General features: G+C 40.1%; 1 protein-coding gene and 1 pseudogene across 1 annotated transcript in view; both read left to right on the top strand.

The window, feature by feature from the left end:
- LOC149748144 (prothymosin alpha-like) overlaps positions 1-16,669 on the top strand; it is a 74,057-nt pseudogene extending 57,388 nt beyond the window's left edge.
- The window catches only part of CDKAL1 (CDKAL1 threonylcarbamoyladenosine tRNA methylthiotransferase), a 648,803-nt gene that overhangs the window by 71,892 nt on the left and 556,266 nt on the right, over positions 1-20,645 (top strand). The window lies entirely within an intron of this gene.

A 20,645-nucleotide genomic window follows, 5' to 3' on the forward strand; every position in this document is an offset into this window, starting at 1 on the left:
CTGGCAGTGGATTAAATTCCTAAGTTAATCCATCTGCTGCCCCTGTTTTATGTTCCCTGGGAGGGTCTACCTCGGTCACAAAAGTCTTGTTTACTGTGGCTATACAAGAAGTCTTAAAATCGGGTAGACTGATTCCTCCTACTTTCTTCTTCCTTTGCAAAATTGTTTTGGCTATTTTAGGGACTTTCCTTTTCCATATACATTTTGGGATAAGTTTGTCTGTGTCTACCAGAAACCTTGCTGGAATTTTGATAGGACTTGCATTAAACTTACAGATCAATTTGGGGAGAATTGACATCTTTACTACGCTGAGTCTTTTAATCCATGAACGTGGTAAGTCTCTCCAGGGATTCGGTCTACTTTAATTTATTTCAACAAAATTTTATAATTTTCAGCATGCATATCTGGTACATATTTTTTTAGATTTACACCAAAGTATTTCATTTTCGTGGAGCACTTGTATAAGTGGTATTCCTTTTGTTGATTTTTTTCACTTGTTAGTTGCTAGTGTATACAAATGGAATTGATTTTTGTTTGTGGATTTTATATTCTGTGATCAGACAGAACTCAATTATTAGTTCTCGGAGTTTCTTTTGTAAATTTTTGGGATTTTCTACATAGGTAATTGTGTTATCTGCAAAAAGAGACAGGCTTCCTTACGATTTGTTTGTATTTTACTTCATTTGTTTGCTTCATTGTGCTGTCTAGACCCTCTAATACTGTGTTGCATTTGAGAGGTGAGATGGGACATCCTTGCCTGGTTTTTGATCTTTCACCTTTAAGTGATATTAGCTATAGAATTTTTGGTAGATATTCTGTATGTGATTAAGGAAAATACTTTCTGTTCCTAGTTTTCTGAGTGTTTTTATCACGAATGAGTGTTGGATGAATTGTAGATACTTAAAAATACTATGAGGGGGACAAATTACTCTTTTTTAGTTGGAAATATGTTAATGCATGAATAGCAGAATGATAAAGTCTTTTACCTAATAAATATAGTGCTTAAGGCACCAAAGACATTTTTACCTGGCTCTGAATCAATTTCACTTATTTCTCCATATTTAAGGAAAGATTTATGAATAATTACATGTGAATTTTTTTTCTTTTTGGCTTTCATTTATTTATTTTAACATATTAATTGGAGTATAATTGCTTTACAATGTTGTGTTAGTTTCTGCTGTATAACAAAGTGAATCAGCTATACATATACATATATGCCCATATTCCCTCCCTCTGGTGTCTCCCTCCTACCCTCCCTATCCCATCCCTCTAGGTGGTCACAAAGCGCAGAGCTGCTCTCCCAGTGCTGTGCGGCTGCTTCCCACTAGCTGTCTATTTTACATTTGGTAGTATATATATGTCAGGGCCACTCTCTCATTTCTTCCCAGCTTACCCTTCCCCCTCCGCCTCTCCCTGTCCTCAAGTCCATTCTCTTCGTCTGCTTCTTTATTCCTGTCCTACCCTTAGGTACTTCAGAACCTTTTTTTTTTTTTTTTTTAGATTCCATTTATGTGTGTTAGCATACGGTATTTGGTTTTCTCTTTCTGACTTACTTCATTCTGTATGACAGACTTTAGGTCCATCCATTTCACTAAAAATAACTCAATTTCGTTTCTTTTTATGGCTGAGTAATATTCCATTGTATATATGTGCCACATCTTCTTTATCCATTCATCTGTCGATGGGCACTTAGGTTGCTTCCATGTCCTGACTTTTGTAAATAGTGCTGCAGTGAACATTTTGGTACATGACTCTTTGAATTATGGTTTTCTCAGGGTATATGCCCAGTAGTGGGATTGTTGGGTCGTATGGTAGTTCTATTTTTAGTTTTTTAAGGAACCTCCATACTGTTCTTCATAGTGGCTGTATTAATTTACACTCCCACCAACAGTGCAAGAGGGTTCCCTTTTCTCCACACCCTCTCCAGCATTTGTTGTTTGTAGATTTTCTGTTGATGGCCATTCTGACCAGTGTGAGGTGATAGCTCATTATAGTTTTGATTTGCATTTCTCTAATGATTATTGATGTTGAACATCCTTTCATGTGTTTGTTGGCAATCTGTATATCTTCTTTGGAGAAATGTCTATTTAGATCTTACGCCCATTTTTGGATTGGGTCGTTTGTTTGTTTTGTTTTTGCAGTACGCAGGCCTCTCACTGTTGTGGCCTCTCCCATTGCGGAGCACAGGCTCCGGACGCGCAGGCTCAGCGGCCATGGTTCACGGGCCCAGCCGCTCCGCGACACATGGGATCTTCCTGGACCGGGGCACAAACCCATGTCCCCTGCATCAGCAGGTGGACTATCAACCACTGTGCCACCAGGGAAGCCCTGGGTTGTTTGTTTTTTTGATATGGAGCTGCATGAGCTGCTTGTAGATTTTGGAGATTAATCCTTTGTCAGTTGCTTCATTTGAAAATATTTTCTCGTATTCTGAGGGTTGTGTTTTCGTATTGTTTATGGTTTCCTTTGCTGTGCAAAAGCTTTTAAGTTTCATTAGGTCCCATTTGTTTATTTTTGTTTTTACTTCCATTTCTCTAGGAGGTGGGTGAAAAAGGATCTTGCTGTGATTTCTGTCATAGAGTTTTCTGCTTGTGTTTTCCTCTAAGAGTTTTATAGTGTCTGGCCTTACATTTAGGTCTTTAATCCATTTTGAGTTTATTTTTGTGTATGCTATTAGGGAATGTTCTAATTTCATTCTTTCACATGTAGCTGTCCAGTTTTCCCAGCACCACTTATTGAAGAGGCTGTCTTTTCTCCATTGTATATTCTTGCCTCCGTTTTCAAAGGTAAGGTGACCATATGTGCATGGGTTTATCTCTGGGCTTTCTATCCTGTTCCATTGATCTATATTTCCATTCTTATGCCAATACCATACTCTCTTGGTTACTGTAGCTTTGTAATATAGTCTGAAGTCAGGGAGCCCGATTCCTCCAGCTCTGTTTTCTCTTTCTCAAGATTACTTTGGCTGTGCCAGGACTTATGTGTTTCCATACAAATTGTGAAATTTTTTGTTCTAGTTCTGTGAAAGATGCCATTGGTAGTTTGATAGGGATTGCATTGAATCTCTAGATTGCTTTGGGTAGTAGAGTCATTTTCACAATGATGATTCTTCCAATCCAAGAACATGGTATATCTCTCCATCTGTTTGTATCATCTTTAATTTCTTTCATCAGTGCCTTACAGTTTTCTGCATACAGGTCTTTTCTCTCCTTAGGTATGTTTATTCCTAGGTAGTTTATTCTTTTTGTTGCAGTGGTAAACGAGAGTGTTTCCTTAATTTCTCTTTCAGATTTTTCATCATTAGTGTATGGGAATGCAAGAGATTTCTGTGCATTAATTTTGTATCCTGCTACTTTACCAAATTCATTGATTAGCTCTAGTAGTTTTCTGGTAGCATCTTTAGGATTCTCTATGTATAGTATCATGTCATCTGCAAACAGTGACAACTTTACTTCTTCTTTTCCAATTTGGATTCCTTTTATGTCTTTTCTTCTCTGATTTCTGTGGCTAGGACTTCCAAGACTATGTTGAATAATAGTGGTGCGAGTGGACACCCTTGTCTTGTTCCTCATCTTAGAGGAAATGCTTTCAGTTTTTCACCATTGAGAATGATGTTTGCTGTGGGTTTGTCATATATGGCCTTTATTATGTTGAGGTAGGTTCCCTCTGTGCCCATTTTCTGGAGCGTTTTTATCATAAATGGGTGTTGAATTTTGTCAAAAGCTTTTTCTGCATCTATTGAGATGATCATATGGTTTTTATTTGTCTATTTGTTAATATGGTTTATCACATTGATTGATTTGCATACACTGAAGCATGTTTCCATCCCTGGGATAAATCCCACTTGATCATGGTATATGATCCTTTTAATATGTTGTTGGATTCTATTTGCTAGTATTTTGTTGAGGATTTTTGCATCTATATTCATCAGTGATATTGGTCTGTAATGTTCTTTTTTTGTAGAATCTTTGTCTGGTTTTGGTATCAGGGTGATGGTGGCCTCATAGATAGAGTTTGGGAGTGTTCCCTCCTCTGAAATTTTTTGGAAGAGTTTGAGAAGAATGGGTGTTAGCTTTTCTCTAAATGTTTGACAGAATTTACCTGTGAAGCCATCTGGTACTGGACTTTTGTTTGTTGGAAGATTTTTAATCACAGTCTCAATTTCAGTGCTTGTGATTGGTCTGTTCATATTTTCTCTTTCTTCCTGGTTCAGTCTTAGAAGGTTATACCTTTGTAAGAATTTGTCCATTTCTTCCATGTTGTCCATTTTATTGGCATAGAGTTGCTTGTAGTAGTCTCTTAGGATGCTTTGTATTTCTGCGTTGTCTGTTGTAACTTGTCCTTTTTCATTTCTAATTTTATTGATTTGAGTCCTCTCCCTCTTGATGAGTGTGGCTAATGGTTTATCAATTTTGTTTATCTTCTCAAAGAACCAGCTTTTAGTTTTATAGGTCTTTGCTGTTGTTTTCTTTGTTTCTACTTCATTTATTTCTGCTCTGATCTTTATGATTTCTTTCCTTCTGCTAATTTGGGTTTTGTTTGTTCTTCTTTCTGTAGTTCCTTTAGGTGTAAGGTTAGATTGTTTTTTTGAGATTTTCCTTGTTTCTTGAGGTAGACTTGTATAGCTATAAACTTCCCTCTTAGAACTGCTTTTGCTGCATCCCATAGGTTTTGGATCGTCGTGTTTTCATTGTCATTTGTCTCTAGGTATTTTTTGGTTTCCTCAGTGATCTCTTGGTTATTTAGTAACTTATTGTTTAGCCTCCATGTGTTTGTATTTTTTACGTTTTTTTTCCCTGTAATTCATTTCTAATCTCATAGCATTTTGGTCAGAGAAGATGCTTGATATGATGTCAGTTTTCTTAAATTTACTGTGGCTTGATTTGTGACCCAAGATGTGATCTACCCTTGAGAATGTTCGGTGCACACTTGAGAAGAAAGTGTAATCTGCTGTTTTTGGATGGAATGTACTATAAATATCAATTAAATCTATCTGGTCTATTGTGTCATTTAAAGCTTCCTTTCCTTATTTATTTTCATTTTCGATGATCTGTCCATTGGTGTAAGAAGGGTGTTAACGTCCCCTACTATGGTTGTTTTACTGTCGATTTCCTCTTTTATAGCTGTTAGCAGTTGCCTTATGTATTGAGGTGCTCTTGGGTGCATATATATTTGTAATTCTTCTTGGATTGATCCCTTGATTATGTAGTGCCCTTCCTTGTCTCTTGTAACATTCTTTAGTTTAAAGTCTATTTTATCTGATATGAGTATAACTACTCCAACTTTATTTTGATTTCCATTTGCATGGAATATCTTTTTTCCATCCCCTCACTTTCAGTCTGTATGTGTCCCTAGGTCTGATGTGAGTCTATTGTAGACAGCATATTTATGGGTCTTGTTTTTGTATCCATTCAGCAAGCCCGTGTCTTTTGGTTGGAACATTTAATCCATTCACGTTTAAGGTAATTATCGATATGTATGTTCCTATGACCATTTTCTTAATTGTTTTGGGTTTGTTTTTGTAGGTCCTTTTCTTCTCTTGTGTTTCCCACTTAGAGAAGTTCCTTTAGCATTTGTTGTAGAGCTGGTTTGGTGGTGCTGAATTCTCTTAGCTTTTGCTTGTCTGTAAAGGTTTTGATTTCTCCATCGAATCTGAATGAGATCCTTGCCGGGTAGAGAAATCTTGGTTGTAGGTTCTTCCCGTTCATCACTTTAAGTATATCATGCCACTCCCTTCTGACCTGTAGAGTTTCTGCTGAGAAATCAGCTGTTAACCTTATGGGAGTTCCCTTGTATGTTATTTGTCATTTTTCCCTTGCTACTTTCAAAAATTTTTCTTTGTGTTTAATTTTTGCCAATTTGATTACTGTGTGTCTCGGCATGTTTCTCCTTGGGTTTATCCTGTATGGGACTCTCTGCGCTTCCTGGACTTGGGTGTCTATTTCCTTTCCCCTGTGAGGGAAGTTTTCGACTATAATCTCTTCAGATATTTTCTCAGGTTCTTTTTCTCTCTCTTCTGCTTCTGGGACCACTATAATATGAATGTTGTTGCGTTTAATGTTGTCCCAGAGGTCTCTTAGGCAGTCTTCATTTCTTTTCATTCTTTTTTCTTTATTCTGTTCCGCAGGAGTGAATTCCACCATTCTGTCTTCCAGGTCACTGATCTGTTCTTCTGCCTCAGATATTCTGCTATTGATTCCTTCTAGTGTAGTTTTCATTTCAGTTATTGTATTGGTCATCTCTGTTAGTTTGTTCTTTAATTTTTCTAGGTCTTTGTTAAACATTTCTTGCATCTTCTCAATCTTTGCCTCCATTCTTTTTCCGAGGTCCTGGATCATCTTCACTATCATTATTCTGAATTCTTTTTCTGGAAGGTTGCCTCTCTCCACTTCATTTAGTTGTTTTTCTGGGGTTTTATCTTGTTCCTTCATCTGGTACATAGCCCTCTGTGTTTTCATCTTGTCTATCTTTCTGTGAATGTTTCTTGGTCATTTAGTAGTGTATTGTGTAGCCTCCATGTGTTTGTATTTTTTACAGTTATTTTCCTGTAATGGATATCTATTCTCATAGTGTTGTAGTCGGAAAAGATAACTGATACAATTTCAGTTTTCTTAAATTGACTAAGGCTTGATTTGTGACCCAAGATATGATCTATCCTGGAAAATGTTCCATGAGCACTTGAGAAGAAAGGGTATTCTGTTGTTTTTGGATAGAATGTCCTGTAAGTATCAATTAAATCCATCTTTTTTATTGTGTCATTTAAACTTTTTGTTTCCTTATTTATTTTCATTTTGGATGATCTGTCCATTGGTGATAGTGGGGTGTTAAAGTCCCCTACTATTACTGTGTTACTGTCGATTTCCCCTTTTATGGCTGTTAGCATTTGCCTTATGTATTGAGGTGCTCCTTTGTTGGGTACATAAATATTTACAATTGTTATATCTTCTTGTTGGATTGATCCCTTGATCAGTATGTAGTGTCCTTCTTTGTCTCTTGTAATAGTCTTTATTTAAAGTATTTTGTCTGATATGAAAATTGCTACTCCAGCTTTCTTTTGATTTCCATTTGCATGGAATATCTTTTTCTATCCCCTCACTTTCAGTCTGTATGGGTCCCTACGTCTGAAATGGGTCTCTTGTAGATAGCATATGTACGGTGTTGTTTTGGTATGCTTTCAGCCAGTCTGTGTCTTTTGGTGGGAGTATTTAATCCATTTACGTTTAAGGTAATTATCGATATGTATGGTCCTATTACCATTTTCTTAATTATTTTGGGTTTGTTTTTGTAGGTCTTTTCCTTCTCTTGTATTTCCTGCCTAGAGAGGTTCCTTTAGCATTTGTTGTAAAGCTGCTTTGGTGGTGCTGGATTCTCTTAACTTTTGTTTGTCTGTAAAGGTTTTAATTTCTCCCTCGAATCTGAATGAGATCCTTGCTAGGTAGCGTAATCTTGGTTGTAGGTTTTTCTGTTTCATCACTTAGTTATGTCCTGCCACTCCCTTCTGGCTTGCAGAGTTCCTGCTGAAAGATCAGCTGTTAACCTTATGGGGATTCCCTTGTATTTTATTTGTTGCTTTTCCCTTGCTGCTTTTAAGATTTTTTCTTTGTATTTAATTTTTGATCATTTTATTAATATGTGTCTTGGCGTGTTTCTCTTTGGGTTTATCCTGTATGGGACTCTGTGCTTTGTGAACTTGATTGACTCTCTCCTTTCCCATGTTAGGGAAGTTTTCGACTATAATCTTTTCAAATATTTTCTCAAACCCTTTCTTTTTCTCTTCTTCTTCTGGGACCCCTATAATTCAAATGTTGGTGCGTTTAATGTTGTCCCAGAGGTCTCTGAGACTGTCCTCAATTCTTTTCATTCTGCTCCCTGGCAGTTATTTTCACCATTTTATCTTCCAGCTCATTTATCCGTTCTTCTGCCTGAGTTATTCTGCTATTGATTCCTTCCAGAGTATTTTTAATTTCAGTTGTTGTGTTGTTCATCACTGTCTGTTTGCTCTTTAGTTCTTCTAGATTCTTTTTAAGTGTTTCTTGTATTTTCTCTGTTCTGTTTTCGAGGTTTTGGATCATCTTTTCTATCATTACTCTGAATTCTTTTTCAGGTAGGATGCCTATTTCGTCTTCATTTATTTGGTCTTGTAGGTTTTTATCTTGTTCCTTTGTCTGTAACATATTTCTTTGTCGTTTCGTTGTTTTTTTTTTTTGTGCATGGGGCTGTATTCCTGTCTTACTGTTTGTGTGGCCTGAGGCGTCCAGCACTGCACTTTGCAGGCAATTGGTTAGAGCCAGGTCTTGGTGCTGAGATTAGGACCTCTAGGTGGCTTCACTCTTTTTAATATTCCCTGGGGTCTGAGGTTCTCTGTTAGTCCAGTGGTTTATACTCAGAACTCACACCACAGGAGCTCGGACCTGACCTCCGGCCTGGGAGTCAAGATCCCGCCAGCTGATTGCTGGGGTTCCTCCCATCCCTATAGGTGTCTGTGGTCCCCTACCGGTGCCTGATAGGTGCCCTAGTTGTTCGGAGACACAAATTACACGTCCTCCTAGTCCAGCATCTTGACTCCACCTGTCTCTCTTTGGCTTTTAAAGTAGATTTTCCTTTAATATAGACATTTACAAAAAACCCAGTTTGCCAGTATCTTTATTGGTCCTGCCACTGACATTGTTCCCATAAAACTGATGCTTCTTTTCCTATCAGAGAAAAAATACTTCCATGTGGATAGTCATATTCCGTGTTTTTTAATGCCTTTCGTTCTCTTGCAGTTTTTTGGTGGCAGCCTTGTATGCTTATGTTGCCAAGCAGCCTGTCCCTCTAATTGCCTCTTGGTTTCAAAAATAAAATAAAATAAAAAAAATGATGTTTACAGAAAAGTTGCAGGAGCACTACAGAAAATCTTTCCCTTTTCCTTTTCCCTTTCTAAGCCATTTGAGAGTAAGCTGTTCACTTTTGCCTCGTCACCCACAAATGCTTTAGTGTCTGTTTTCTTCCAAGTTATTGTCCAACAGAAACCACAACGCTGCCATCAAAAATGGGAATTGGCCCTCAGACCTCCGTACCATCTCTTCTTCACTCCTCACACAGGTTATCCCTATAATGTCATTTGTAGCAAGAGGATTTTGCATTGAGGTGTCATGTCTCCTTAAGACTTTTTAAATCTGGACCAGTTTCTCTCTCTTTCCTTGCCTTTTTATCATTGTCATTTTTGAGGAGTGTTAATAACAGGCCAGTTATTGAATGATCCTCCCATGATTTGTGTTTGTCTTATGTTTCTCCTGCGTAGGTTCAAGTTAGGCATCTTTGGTAGGAATATCTTCAAAATCGATCCTCTTAGGGCATCCTATCAAGTGACACCTGATTTGGATTTGTCCCATTATTGGTGATGTTAACTTTGATCAGTTGATTAAGGTGATGTCTGCCAAGTGTCTGTACTGTAAGGTTATTTTTTTCCTGTTGTTAATAATGTATTTTGTGAGAGGGTTCCTTGAGCTATGTAAATTTCCTCATCAAACTTTCACCTCTCTAGAACTCCTGTACTCTGTACCTTGGTGCGTCCCTACAGAGATGGCCTCCTCACCCCTCCCGGATTCCAGTGCCCTGTGAGCACAGCCTCCTAACACCTCACAGGGCCATCCTGCGTGCATACTTTCCTCACCCTGTTTATGGTCTGACAGCAGACGCTGGGCAGCTGCCACCACCCGCTCCATGTGGCGGTCCTCGTCACCTCCATTGGGCTTGGGCTTCACGGGCCAGGCTGTCCTTACGTGCATATGCCCATCTCACTGTGCTGCAGCTCTGACACCCACTCTGGGCTGCCCCCTGCAGGGATGCCATTCTTGCTTTTCCTGGGTACTGAGACCCTGGGCTGGGCTGCGTGCTTTGGGGGATGCTCCTGCTCTGCTCAGGCTCTGTCACCTGGCGTCAGGCCACTTTCCTTTGTGACCGTCCCTCCCTTCATTTCTCGTCCACTGATCCCCCATGCAGAGTCACCCTCCTGTACAGATGCCTTTCTTCTCCTGCTTGTGCTCTGACAGCCTCCTCCCCTTGGATGGGCTCTGATACCACCCACCTCCCCCAGCGTGACTGCTGACCTTGCTCAGCCCCACCCCATCGCCTTGTACGCAATCAGTATGGAAGGCGGGGAGGGTGAGGGGTGCTCCAGTCTCCTCTTAGTTGTTACATTCTTATCCAGCCCCCTGACGTTTGCTTTCTCATCTCTGCTTTCTACTTCATAGCTCTTTATATGAGTATAGATAACTTATAGCATTCTAAATGTAAACTTTATTTTCTTTCTTTTTTTAAAAAAATTAATTAATTTTTATTTTTGGCTGTGTTGGGTCTTCGTTGCTGTGCATGGGCTTTCTCCAGCAGTGGTGTGTGGCCTTCCCATTGCGGTGGCCTCTCCCGTTGTAGAGCACAGGCTCTAGGTGTGCGGGAATCAGTAGTTGTGGCACTCAAGCTTAGTAGTTGTAGCTCACGGGCTCTAGATCACAGGCTCAGTAGTTTTGGCGCACGGGCCTAGTTGCTCCGTGGCATGTGGAATCTTCACAGGCCAGGGATTGAACCCATGTACCCTGCATTGGCAGGAGGATTCTCAGCCACTGCGCCACCAGGGAAGCCCTAAACTTTGTTTTCTATAGAGGAAAGTAGATGACTATAATCTGTGACTAAATGTGCGAAGCTTAGTTGTTGTAGGCATCACGAAAGAAGTAATCCCTATACATGGGAGTTAAAGGCAACATTGCCATTTCCCTCAAAAGGGAAATTGATAGCGCAGATTTCAGAGTGCTTCAGTTCACCTGTTAGAGACACAGGTCGTCCTGGCCCTGCCTCCTGGTTTCCAGTTTAGGATGCCTCTCTGCAAGTCACAACATCTTTCTATCCCTGTTTCCTCATCCATAAGATGGGGATCATAAATACCTACTTCATGGGGCTGCTGGGGAGATTAGATGAGATAAAGTATTAGAAAATGCTTCGCAAAGGGTAAAACGCTATGCGTATGTGGTTTTTTAGTTCTAATTTATTGCATAGTCCAATGGAAATCTACAGGAAATTAAGTCAAGCATTTTAATTGCACTTGTGATCTCTAGGCGAATTCCCTCTGATTCATAAGGCAGAGAAGAGGTCAGCATAGTTTTTACTTTTCGCTACCACTTTAAGTCCATTGTTCTGTCACCATTACTCAGTCAGGCAAACACTCCTCTTTCGAAGTCCTGCCCGCCCATTCTGCCTCTGTGACACATTTCCGCCTCCTTGATGATTTTTACCCCTGGTGTACAGTAGTCCTCCTCACTGCGGTTCCTGGTGTCTGTCATCTTTGGTGACATCAACATCATTGACCTTATACGAGTTCTGTCATGCGTTTACAATTGTGGCGCAGTTCTGCTCACATAGATCGCTGGATAGTATCTTAAAGTGAACGTGTCTAATGCCGAAGTTACACTCTTTTCCTCTGACCTGCTCCTCCCTACAGCTCCCACTTACATTACTGGGGTCACTCTTTGCGTTGGCCTTGTAGGTTAGAAACCTTAAATCCTCGCTCTGTCATTTCCCGTATCTAACCAGTCACCGAGTCCTTTTGTTTTTACAGAAACCTCTTTCCCACTGGAGGCTTCCTTTTCCCATAATTAACAGCCTACTTCTGTCCCTTATTACCTAATCTCTGAACAATCAATATAGCCTTCTTCAAGGCCAGTGTTAGAACCTTGGCTTGGCAGGTTCCAGCATGGGCCTCTCTTGAATAATTGGATGAAAAGAGGGCCCTTGGGGTCAAAGTCAACTCTCTGAGGGGCCAGCCCTTCCAGATGAGCCATTTGGATGCTATAGAACATGTCTCCAGAGACCTTACGAACCTCCAGATGGTTGGGATCAGGCTTGGGGAAGAAGCTCTGCCTTGTCAGGCCCAGACTCGTGTCTGAAAGTCTCTAGAATCTAGGAAGACCTGATGTTTAGAATATAAGTGCCATTATCAAAATACAGCTACTGTTAATATTTTGGTATATTTCCTTCTAATCTTTTTTTTTTCTTTTTTTTTTGGCCACATTGTGTCTTTGTTGCTGCGTGTGGGCTTTCTCTAGTTGTGGCCAGCGGGGACTGCTCTTCAGTGCGGTGCGCGGGCTTCTCGCTGCAATGGCCTCTCTTCTTGCGGAGCATGGGCTCTAGGCACGCAGGCTTCAGTCGTTGTGGCTCGCGGGCTCTAGAGCACAGGCTCACTAGTTGTGGCGCATGGGCTTAGTTGCTCCGCGGCATGTGGGATCTTCCCAGACCAGGGCTTGAACCCATGTCCCCTGCATTGGCAGGTGGATTGTTAACCACTGCGCCACCAGGGAAGCCCTCTAATCTATTTTTAATGCATAGGGTTTTTATTTTACTTTTTCTATAATTATATATATAAATTTCATAATGTATTAAATGAAAAAATTATTTCTGTGATAATTTTGTAAGTGTAATTAAAAAAAAAATTATCAGTACACAGTGTTCCATAGAATGAAAAGTTGCTGCGTTATTTGTTCTTGTTAGAGCAAGAAGATCCCCTGGAAGAAATATCAGATTTGCTATCAGAGCTTGACCCCAGTTTCTGCTGAAAGTAGTATTTCTCTCGAGTTAACTTTTTGATTACTGACAAGAACTCGTCTGTTTGCCCCGGAAGTTAGGTCTTGATGAGTACTCATTAACGCACCTTTCTGCTGCCCTGATCTTTGCTACTTTGCTCATTTGTTTGTTCATTCATGCGTTTCCCCTCCCGCTCCCTTTCTTTCTTACTCTCTCTCCCTGCCCTGGCTTCCCCTCTTTGCTTCTCTCACTCCCTCCTTCCCTCTATCACTCCCTTCCCTTCCTCCCTTCTTTCCCTCCATCCACAATAAGAGCATATTTTCTTCTAAGTCCTCAGCTTGGCTCTGGGGATTTAAAGATGAATAGACAATTGAGGGACTCATACTAAGTGGGGGACACTATGAATCTTTACCACCACTACTAGCTCATCTGTGCACACACGGGGAGCAGTGCCTTACTCTTTCTGAAGAGGGTAGAGAAGGCTTCCTGGGGTGATGACATGTACCTGAGTTGTGACAGGTGAGTAGGAGTTTGCTAGAGCTGGTGGGTGGAAGAGACATTTAGGCAGAGGGCACAGAAGTGAGAAGAGTGGTGATGGTGTGGCTCAAGCTTATCTGTAGTATTTTGTTATTGTTGTTGTGTTTTTTAAGCAGTTTTATTGAGATGATTCTCCTACCATACACCATTTGAAGTGTACAACGAAGTAGTTTTTAGTGTATTCACAGCATTGTACATTCATCACCACAGTCAATTTAAAACATTTTCATTACCCCAAACAAACTGCTTTAGCTGTCACCCCTCAGTCCTCCTTGCTCGCTTTCCCAGACCTGGGTAATCAACATTCTGCTTTCTGTCTCTTTTGACATTTCATTTAAGTGGAATCATATGACGTGTGTTCCCTTGTGACTGACCTCTTTCACTTATCAGGTTTTCAAGGTCCATCCGTGTTAAAACATGTATCACTATTTCATTTCTTTTTATGGCCTAATGATATTCCGTCATATGGATGTACCACAGTGTATTTCTCCATTCCTCACCTGATGGATGTTTGGGTTTTTCCTACTTCTTGGCTATTAGGGATAATGCTGCTATGGACATTGATGTACAGGTTTTTTGTGTGGGCATATAGTTTTATTTCTCTAGGCTATACACCCAGAAAAGGAATTTCTAGATCATATGTTAACTCTATGCTTAACAATTTGAGGAACTGCCAGACTGTTAGCTGTACTAGTAGTCAAATTAGCCATACTATTTTACATTCTGATGAGCAGTGCATGATGGTTCTAATTTCTCTATGCTCTCGTCAACACTTGTTATTATTATTTTATTTATTTTTATTATAGTCATCCTAGTAGATGTGAAGTGGTAACTCCTGGTGGTTTTGATTTGCATTTTCCTGATGGGTATTGATGTTGAGCATCTTTTCATGCGATGATGATTTATTTATATATCTTTGGAGAAATGTCTATTCAGAGCTCTTGACCATTTTTAATCAGATTATTTGCCTTTTTTAAATCATTGAATTGTAATAATTTTTTTTTATACATATTCTTTTTTTTAAACCCCACATTTGTTTATTTATTTATTTATTTTTGGCTGTGTTGGGTCTTCGTTTCTGTGTGAGGACTTTCTCTAGTTGTGGCAAGCAGGGGCCACTCTTCATTGTGGTGCGCGGGCCTCTCACTATGGTGGCCTCTCTTGTTGTGGAGCACAGGCTCCAGATGCACAGGCTCAGTAGTTGTGGCTCACGGGCCTAGTTGCTCTGTGGCATGTGGGATCTTCCCAGACCAGGGCTCCAACCCATGTCCCCTGCATTAGCAGGCAGATTCTCAACCACTGCGCCACCAGGGAAGCCCGAAGTGTAATAATTTTTATATTGTCTCTAGTGTTTTGAAGCAAAATTAAGACTAGAGTACCTTACTTCTGACTTTAAGTAGAAAATGACTCAATCAAAATTTTGAATCACCCAAAAGAAAGAAAATTTAAATCTGAAAAGTAGATTTGGAGATAGGGGATATCAATATTAATTTTCAAAAGTGGTAACATTAATATATTCCACAAGTCAAATTCTAGTTAAATGATCTTACTCGTTTTATTAAGCTAATTCTCCCTATTTCTGTGCACTGGTGTCAGATAATCAAATACTCACTTCTCTCAGGAAGTCCCCAGCTGCTGTGACAAATGGGCAAGATTTTCTAATTGATTTCTTTCCCAAATTATCCTTGAAGGCAATGGTTTTTCTTCTCTTTGTCTCTTATTCTTTGTCTCAAATTGGTAAAACATATTTGTAATTTTAGAAAGTTTGATACTGTCATTTGGGGATATTATTTATGAATCAATTGAACAGCAATTATTGGATGCCCGCTTAGGTATACAGTTGGCGCATTTTGTTTCTCTCCAGGAGTCATAGTCAAAATATATAATATTGGTGTGGTGTGGGCATTAACAAGTCCGAATGGACACTGGCTTTAAAGTACTTCACTCACAGTCAGTTTCATTATTCCAGTCATAGATCTTTGTTATTCTTCGTTGTACTTTGAAGTCCAGTGAACCTATGCCTAGTCCATAGCTTTATTTTTGATCTGGATCTTTCCTCCCTTGGCAGTATCCTATGGATATTTCTCTTTTGATAACCAAACTGGTAATTGTTTTGACCCAGTAAGTTTGCTGGGTCAGAATCCTAGAAGTAGCTCTGGTATTAGCAATAATAATATTCAGCAGATAACCTAAACTTCCCTTCAAGGAGATACTTCTGTATTCTAGAATTGGTCGTGGAAGTGTACCATTCCAAGCAGATGAATCAAGTTATCGATTTGTGCTAAACAGTTGAGCATTATATATAATCTGAATGGAAACCAGATGTTTTGCAAATTTGCTAGTGAGTGGTTTCTCTAGGTTGTTATGATTTGCTCTTTGGCTAAATAGAACTCTTTTCAATATACTACTTTTAGAATGTTTGAATCAGGAAGGAAATTTTCCATGGAATACATGAATGTAAAGATACAATTGGACTAGTTGGCTGCTCTGAAAAGCCATCTTTTCCTTGTCCCTGAGACTGGCTCCCTGTTCACTGCAGCCACAGGTCTGTATGCCTCCTCCGCAGACATGGACTCAGGCTGCTTCATTGCCAGAGTCCCCAAACTGGGGCTTTCTTTTTTGTCTGCTGCATTGGATCTCTGGTGTGCCCCACCATGTCAGACACGGCCATGGACACCAGCTCTGAGATCATCACCACAGACTTAAAGGAGAAGAAGGCAGTTGTGGAGGAGGTAGAGAGTGGAAAAGGTATACTGCTGATGGGAAGGCTAACGAGGTGGGGAACAGGAGGCTGCCAGTGAGGTGGAAGAAGGTGGGGAGCAGTGGAGGAGGGGGAAGGGGGCTGTGGGGAGGAAGAGGGTGGAGTGAAGACAAGGAGGCTGAGGCTGCTCTGGGCGGATGGGCAGCTGAAGGTGACAGGGATGACAGTGTTGACACCAAGAAGCGGAAAACTGATGAGGATGACTAGACAGCAAAAACGAAAAAGTTAAACTAAGAAGAAAGGGTGGGGTGGGAAGGCCACCCTGAGCCATTCACTCCCCACTTCCTCTCTCAGAATCTAAACATGATTACCTTGGAGGAGAGAGGCCCCCAGGCTGCCCACTGCGGGCAGAGTCACCTGCAGGTGACGCGTGCTCCCCAGCACCCAACCAAACACACAACGTGAATTTGCAACAGAAGAAAAAAACCCAGATCTTTCAAGGTCCTGCTTCTTTTCTTAAAGGTGACATGGAAGACAAACTTATGGTTACCAAAGAGAAAAACCGGGGTGGGGGGGGATGAATTAGGTGTTTGCTTTTAATATATACACACTACTATATGTAAAATAGATAACCAACAAGGGCCTACTAACAGGGAACTATATTTAATATCTTGTAATTACCTATAGTGGAAAAGAATCTGAAAAAGAATAGATTTATATATGTATCAATATGTATATATTTGTATAACTGAATCACTTTGCTGTACGTTTGAAACTAACACAACATTGTAAATCAGCTATACTTCAATTTAAAAAAAAAGTGCTTTCAAAAGGAAGATTTGTTTGTATTTTAATTTGCATGTTTATTTTTGAACATACTCTTAGGGGTCAGCCGTTTTTAATGATCTTGGATGACCAGACCAGCCTTTGGAGTGTCCTCTGTCCTACTTCAGACTTTACTTGTTGTGTGACCATGTTCATTATAATCTCAAAGGAGAAAAAACAACTGGTTAGAAAAAAACCAAAGCAAAAGCAACAACAAAAACAGTCTTATTCCCAGGATGCCAGTAACTTTTTTGGGGTATGTACTTAGCTGTATTATAAGTAGTTTTATGAGATGGTTATAAAGGCCAAAGATAAAAGATTAATTTTTTCCCCTTTTTTTCTCTATGAAGTGACTTTATTTTTTTGGTCTGTTGATGTATGTGTGAAACACTGTTGTCCAACAATAAACTGGAATTTTATTTTACTGAGTTCTTTAAAAAAAAAGATACAATTATATTTTTTAAACAATTCTATTTTTTGTTTTATAGCAAATTCTCAATAATGAATTATGTTCTCCTTAGCAAAATATAGTTGCAGCTGGCTGCCAATAGTGTGTATCTTATTCACCCAGTTTTCATTGTCCACATGTATAGATTATCCATGATAATCTAGTTAAAACAAAACAACTCTTGCTTCCCTTTGGTTCATTGATAGTTTTCATAATTGCTGTAATGGCAGCCGTAGGGAGGGAGGAGACTTATACAAGGGTGGCAGCCGTGGAGATGAATAGCAGACATATTCACATTCTTTGGAGGTAAAATCCTTTGGGAGTTGTTGGATTTGCTGCGAGAGATGGTGAGGTGAAAGGAATGATTAATGATGACTCCCAGGTTTCTGGCTTCAGCATGAGTACACCTAGATGTACTCTTAGATCTGAGATCCCATTTATGGAGATGGGGAATTCTGGAAGATGGAAGGTTTAGTCATTTGCCTGCTGGCTCTCAGTTTCAATTCCCTGGTTTCCTCTGTCCTCTGTATTGCATGGAACTGCATTTCAGTCTCCTTGCCTTTTGGCTCTGGTGGTTAGATTTGGCCAACAGGAGGCGCTAATGGAAGCCTGGCGAATGGGAGTAGGGAGGAAGTAGGGTGGTTTCCTCCCACGCTTTTTGCTCTGGGTCCGGTTCCAGAAAGTGGCAGTTTCATTCTGGTGGCTTCCGTCCCTATCAGACAGCTCCTCCCTTCGTTGCAGTGCTGCTTTCCGATGGGCAGCCCCTGTTGTTGCTCTTGCCCCTGCCAGTGATCACAGTTTCTGGGCTCTTCCAGTCAGTCCCTCCAGCCCTTAGGCTGATAATGGCTTCCTGCTGTTACTCATCTCCTGGTTGCTTCCCGCTTCCCCATTTGGTGAAGACATTTGGTGTCTTGGCTTTTCCATCGCCCATTAAGCACACTTCTGTATTAATTTTTCTTTATTTTAACGCCTAGAGTGGTTTCTGTTTTCCTAACTAGAACCTGAAAATTGGAGAGTTCAGTTTTGGAAATGGTATGTGTCCAGTTTAATATTTTTTCAGTATGTTCCAGTGGAGATGTTACTAGATGAGTTGTATAGTGAGCTCAGATGGATGTCTGAACTGGGAGAATAAATTTGGCTATCACCTCTCAGTGCACTGGTAGTATTTAAAACCGTGAGAGGTATGGTTGGAATCATCCAGTGAATAGATGACAAGGGAACCAAAATCTAGTCCTAAGGAACTCTACTTCATGGAGGGCAGATGGGAATGGATAAAGTAGAGCAGCCAAGGAGGTAGAAGGAAAACAGGAGAGTGATGCTATCCACAACGTAAAGAAAAAAGTGTGTGACTGCATGGTGTGCTGTCTGTGGCATTTGGCATCAGTTCCCTCGATGAAAGTGGTGTCCGGGGAATGGAGAGTGGTTGAAGGTCTTCATCAAAATGAGGTGGTGGAGGAGTGGATGGGAGGTGGCAGAGTACATCTGGTACAGAGAGACACGTCTTTCCAGATGTTTGACTATGGAAGGGAGTAAAGAAATGGGAAGATAGGAGGGACAAGCTACAGTTTTTACAGTTGCTTTTTTACTTTGAAAATGCTTAATTTTTGAATAGGTTCAAAAATAAAAAGTAATAAGTTATACAAGGAAAAAAATCTTCCTCTTGTCTCCCATCAGTCCTATTCGACTCCTTCCTCCCCATCCCAGCCATTGCTATTTGTTTCTGATGTACATCCAAAATTTTTTTTAATATGAATACAAGCAAATGTGAATATGTATTCTCAGTTTCCAGTGGTAGCATAGTGTATATATATTTTTAGTGTCTTATTATTTTCTTTGAACAATGTGTCCTGGAGATCTTTTTATATTAGGACTTCGAGGTTATTTTGTTTTTTTTTTTTCTTTTGTAAGTAGCTTATAGGAGTCTCAATTCTTTTTTTTTTTGCGGTACGCGGGCCTCTCACTGTCGTGGCCTCTCCCGTTGTGGAGCACAGGCTCCGGACGCGCAGGCTCAGTGGCCATGGCTCGTGGCCAGGGGACACAGAACCTGTGTCCCTGCATCAGCAGGCAGACTCTCAACCACTGCGCTACCAGGGAAGCCCAATTCTTTTTTCTTTTAATTTTTATTTTATATTAGAGTATAGTTGATTTACAATGTTGTGCTAGTTTCAGGTGTATGGCAAAGTGATTCAGTTATACATATACATTTATCCATTCTTTTTCAGATTCCTTTCCCATATAGGTTATTACAGATTATTGAGTAGAATTCCCTGTGCTATACAGTAGGTCCTTATTGATTATCTGTTTTATATATAGTAGTGTATATATGTTAATCCCAAACTCCTGATTTATCTCTGCCCCCATAGGAGTCTCAATTCTGAATAAACTAAAATGTCTTTAGTCAGTCACCTTTTGCTGTTAGAAATAAAGCTGCAATTAATGACTTTGCACCTGTGCAAGTACGTTTGTCGTAGCTAAATTCTTGGAACTGCTTGGTCAGAGGATATGCATTTGCCATTTTGGGAGATCATGTCAAATTGCCTCCATAGGTGGTGGCCTAGTTTGTATTCCCACCAGCAATGCATGAGAGTGCCTGTTTCCTCATGGTTACATCAGTTCAGTGTGTTATCAAACTTTTGGGATTTTGACAATATAGGAAGTGAAGAAAAATGGTACAGTTTTTTTGGGGGGTGCAGTTTTAGTTTTCATTGATTAAGAAAGGGGTTCAACATCTTTTTGTATGTTCAAGAGCCATATGTGTTTCTTCCTTTGTAAACTGTTCATAGACTTTGCCCACTTTTTTCCAATTAGATTTTGGTCATCTCAACATTTGAATTTTACTTATTAGACCTGAGGGCCTAAAGGCTCAGTGTGGCAGGAACATAGTAGCATACAAGGTGGGCTTTGGATAGAGGGGTGGGGACCAGATCACGCAGTCCCCTCTAAAGTCCATTTGGTGTATTTATTGCTTCTTAGTTTACAAACCTGTTTAACACCTAGAAATAGATATCCTTTTAGGGATTCTTTAGACACAGTTACTTCTGAAGTAATTATGTATAGGGATCAGCAGAGCAATTTGATCTGGAAAGAGAATGGGGGAATATTAGCAGTGTGCTGTTCTACATAGTAAGTAAACGGTCTGTCTGTCTAGCGCTCTGATTTTGATTATGACCAGGTCTGTTTCGCTATATAATTAATCTTCAGTAGTTACTGGTAGAGTTTTGCCAGCTATTATTTCTCATTTAGGAGAAAAAAATGTTCTTTTCCCTTCATACAGTAAACAGAGTTCAAGCTGACCCTTGGTTTCCTCATCTTATTTCTGTGAAGCACTCAGCATGACTGTTTTAAAAGAACAAACTCATTATGCGTGCCATCTCCAAGCCTAAGTGCTTTCCCCAGGAGCTGCCATGTTCTACTTCACTCAGAAACATGCCGAACAGTCACCAACACTGCACAGTGGAGGAGGGTCCGTTCTTGCTATACGTATTTCAGCGTGGGAGCTAGAGATACTCTGTCAGTCTGTCTCTCTCTTTCATTTCTCCTCTTCATCTTTCCTACACCTTCTTTTTCTCCCTGTCTTCTCCC

This window comes from Delphinapterus leucas, chromosome 10 (assembly GCF_059928025.1).
Source record: "Delphinapterus leucas isolate spDelLeu-1000000601 "Yukka" chromosome 10, BTC_Dleu_Yukka2, whole genome shotgun sequence".
Taxonomy (NCBI): Eukaryota; Metazoa; Chordata; class Mammalia; order Artiodactyla; family Monodontidae; genus Delphinapterus; species Delphinapterus leucas.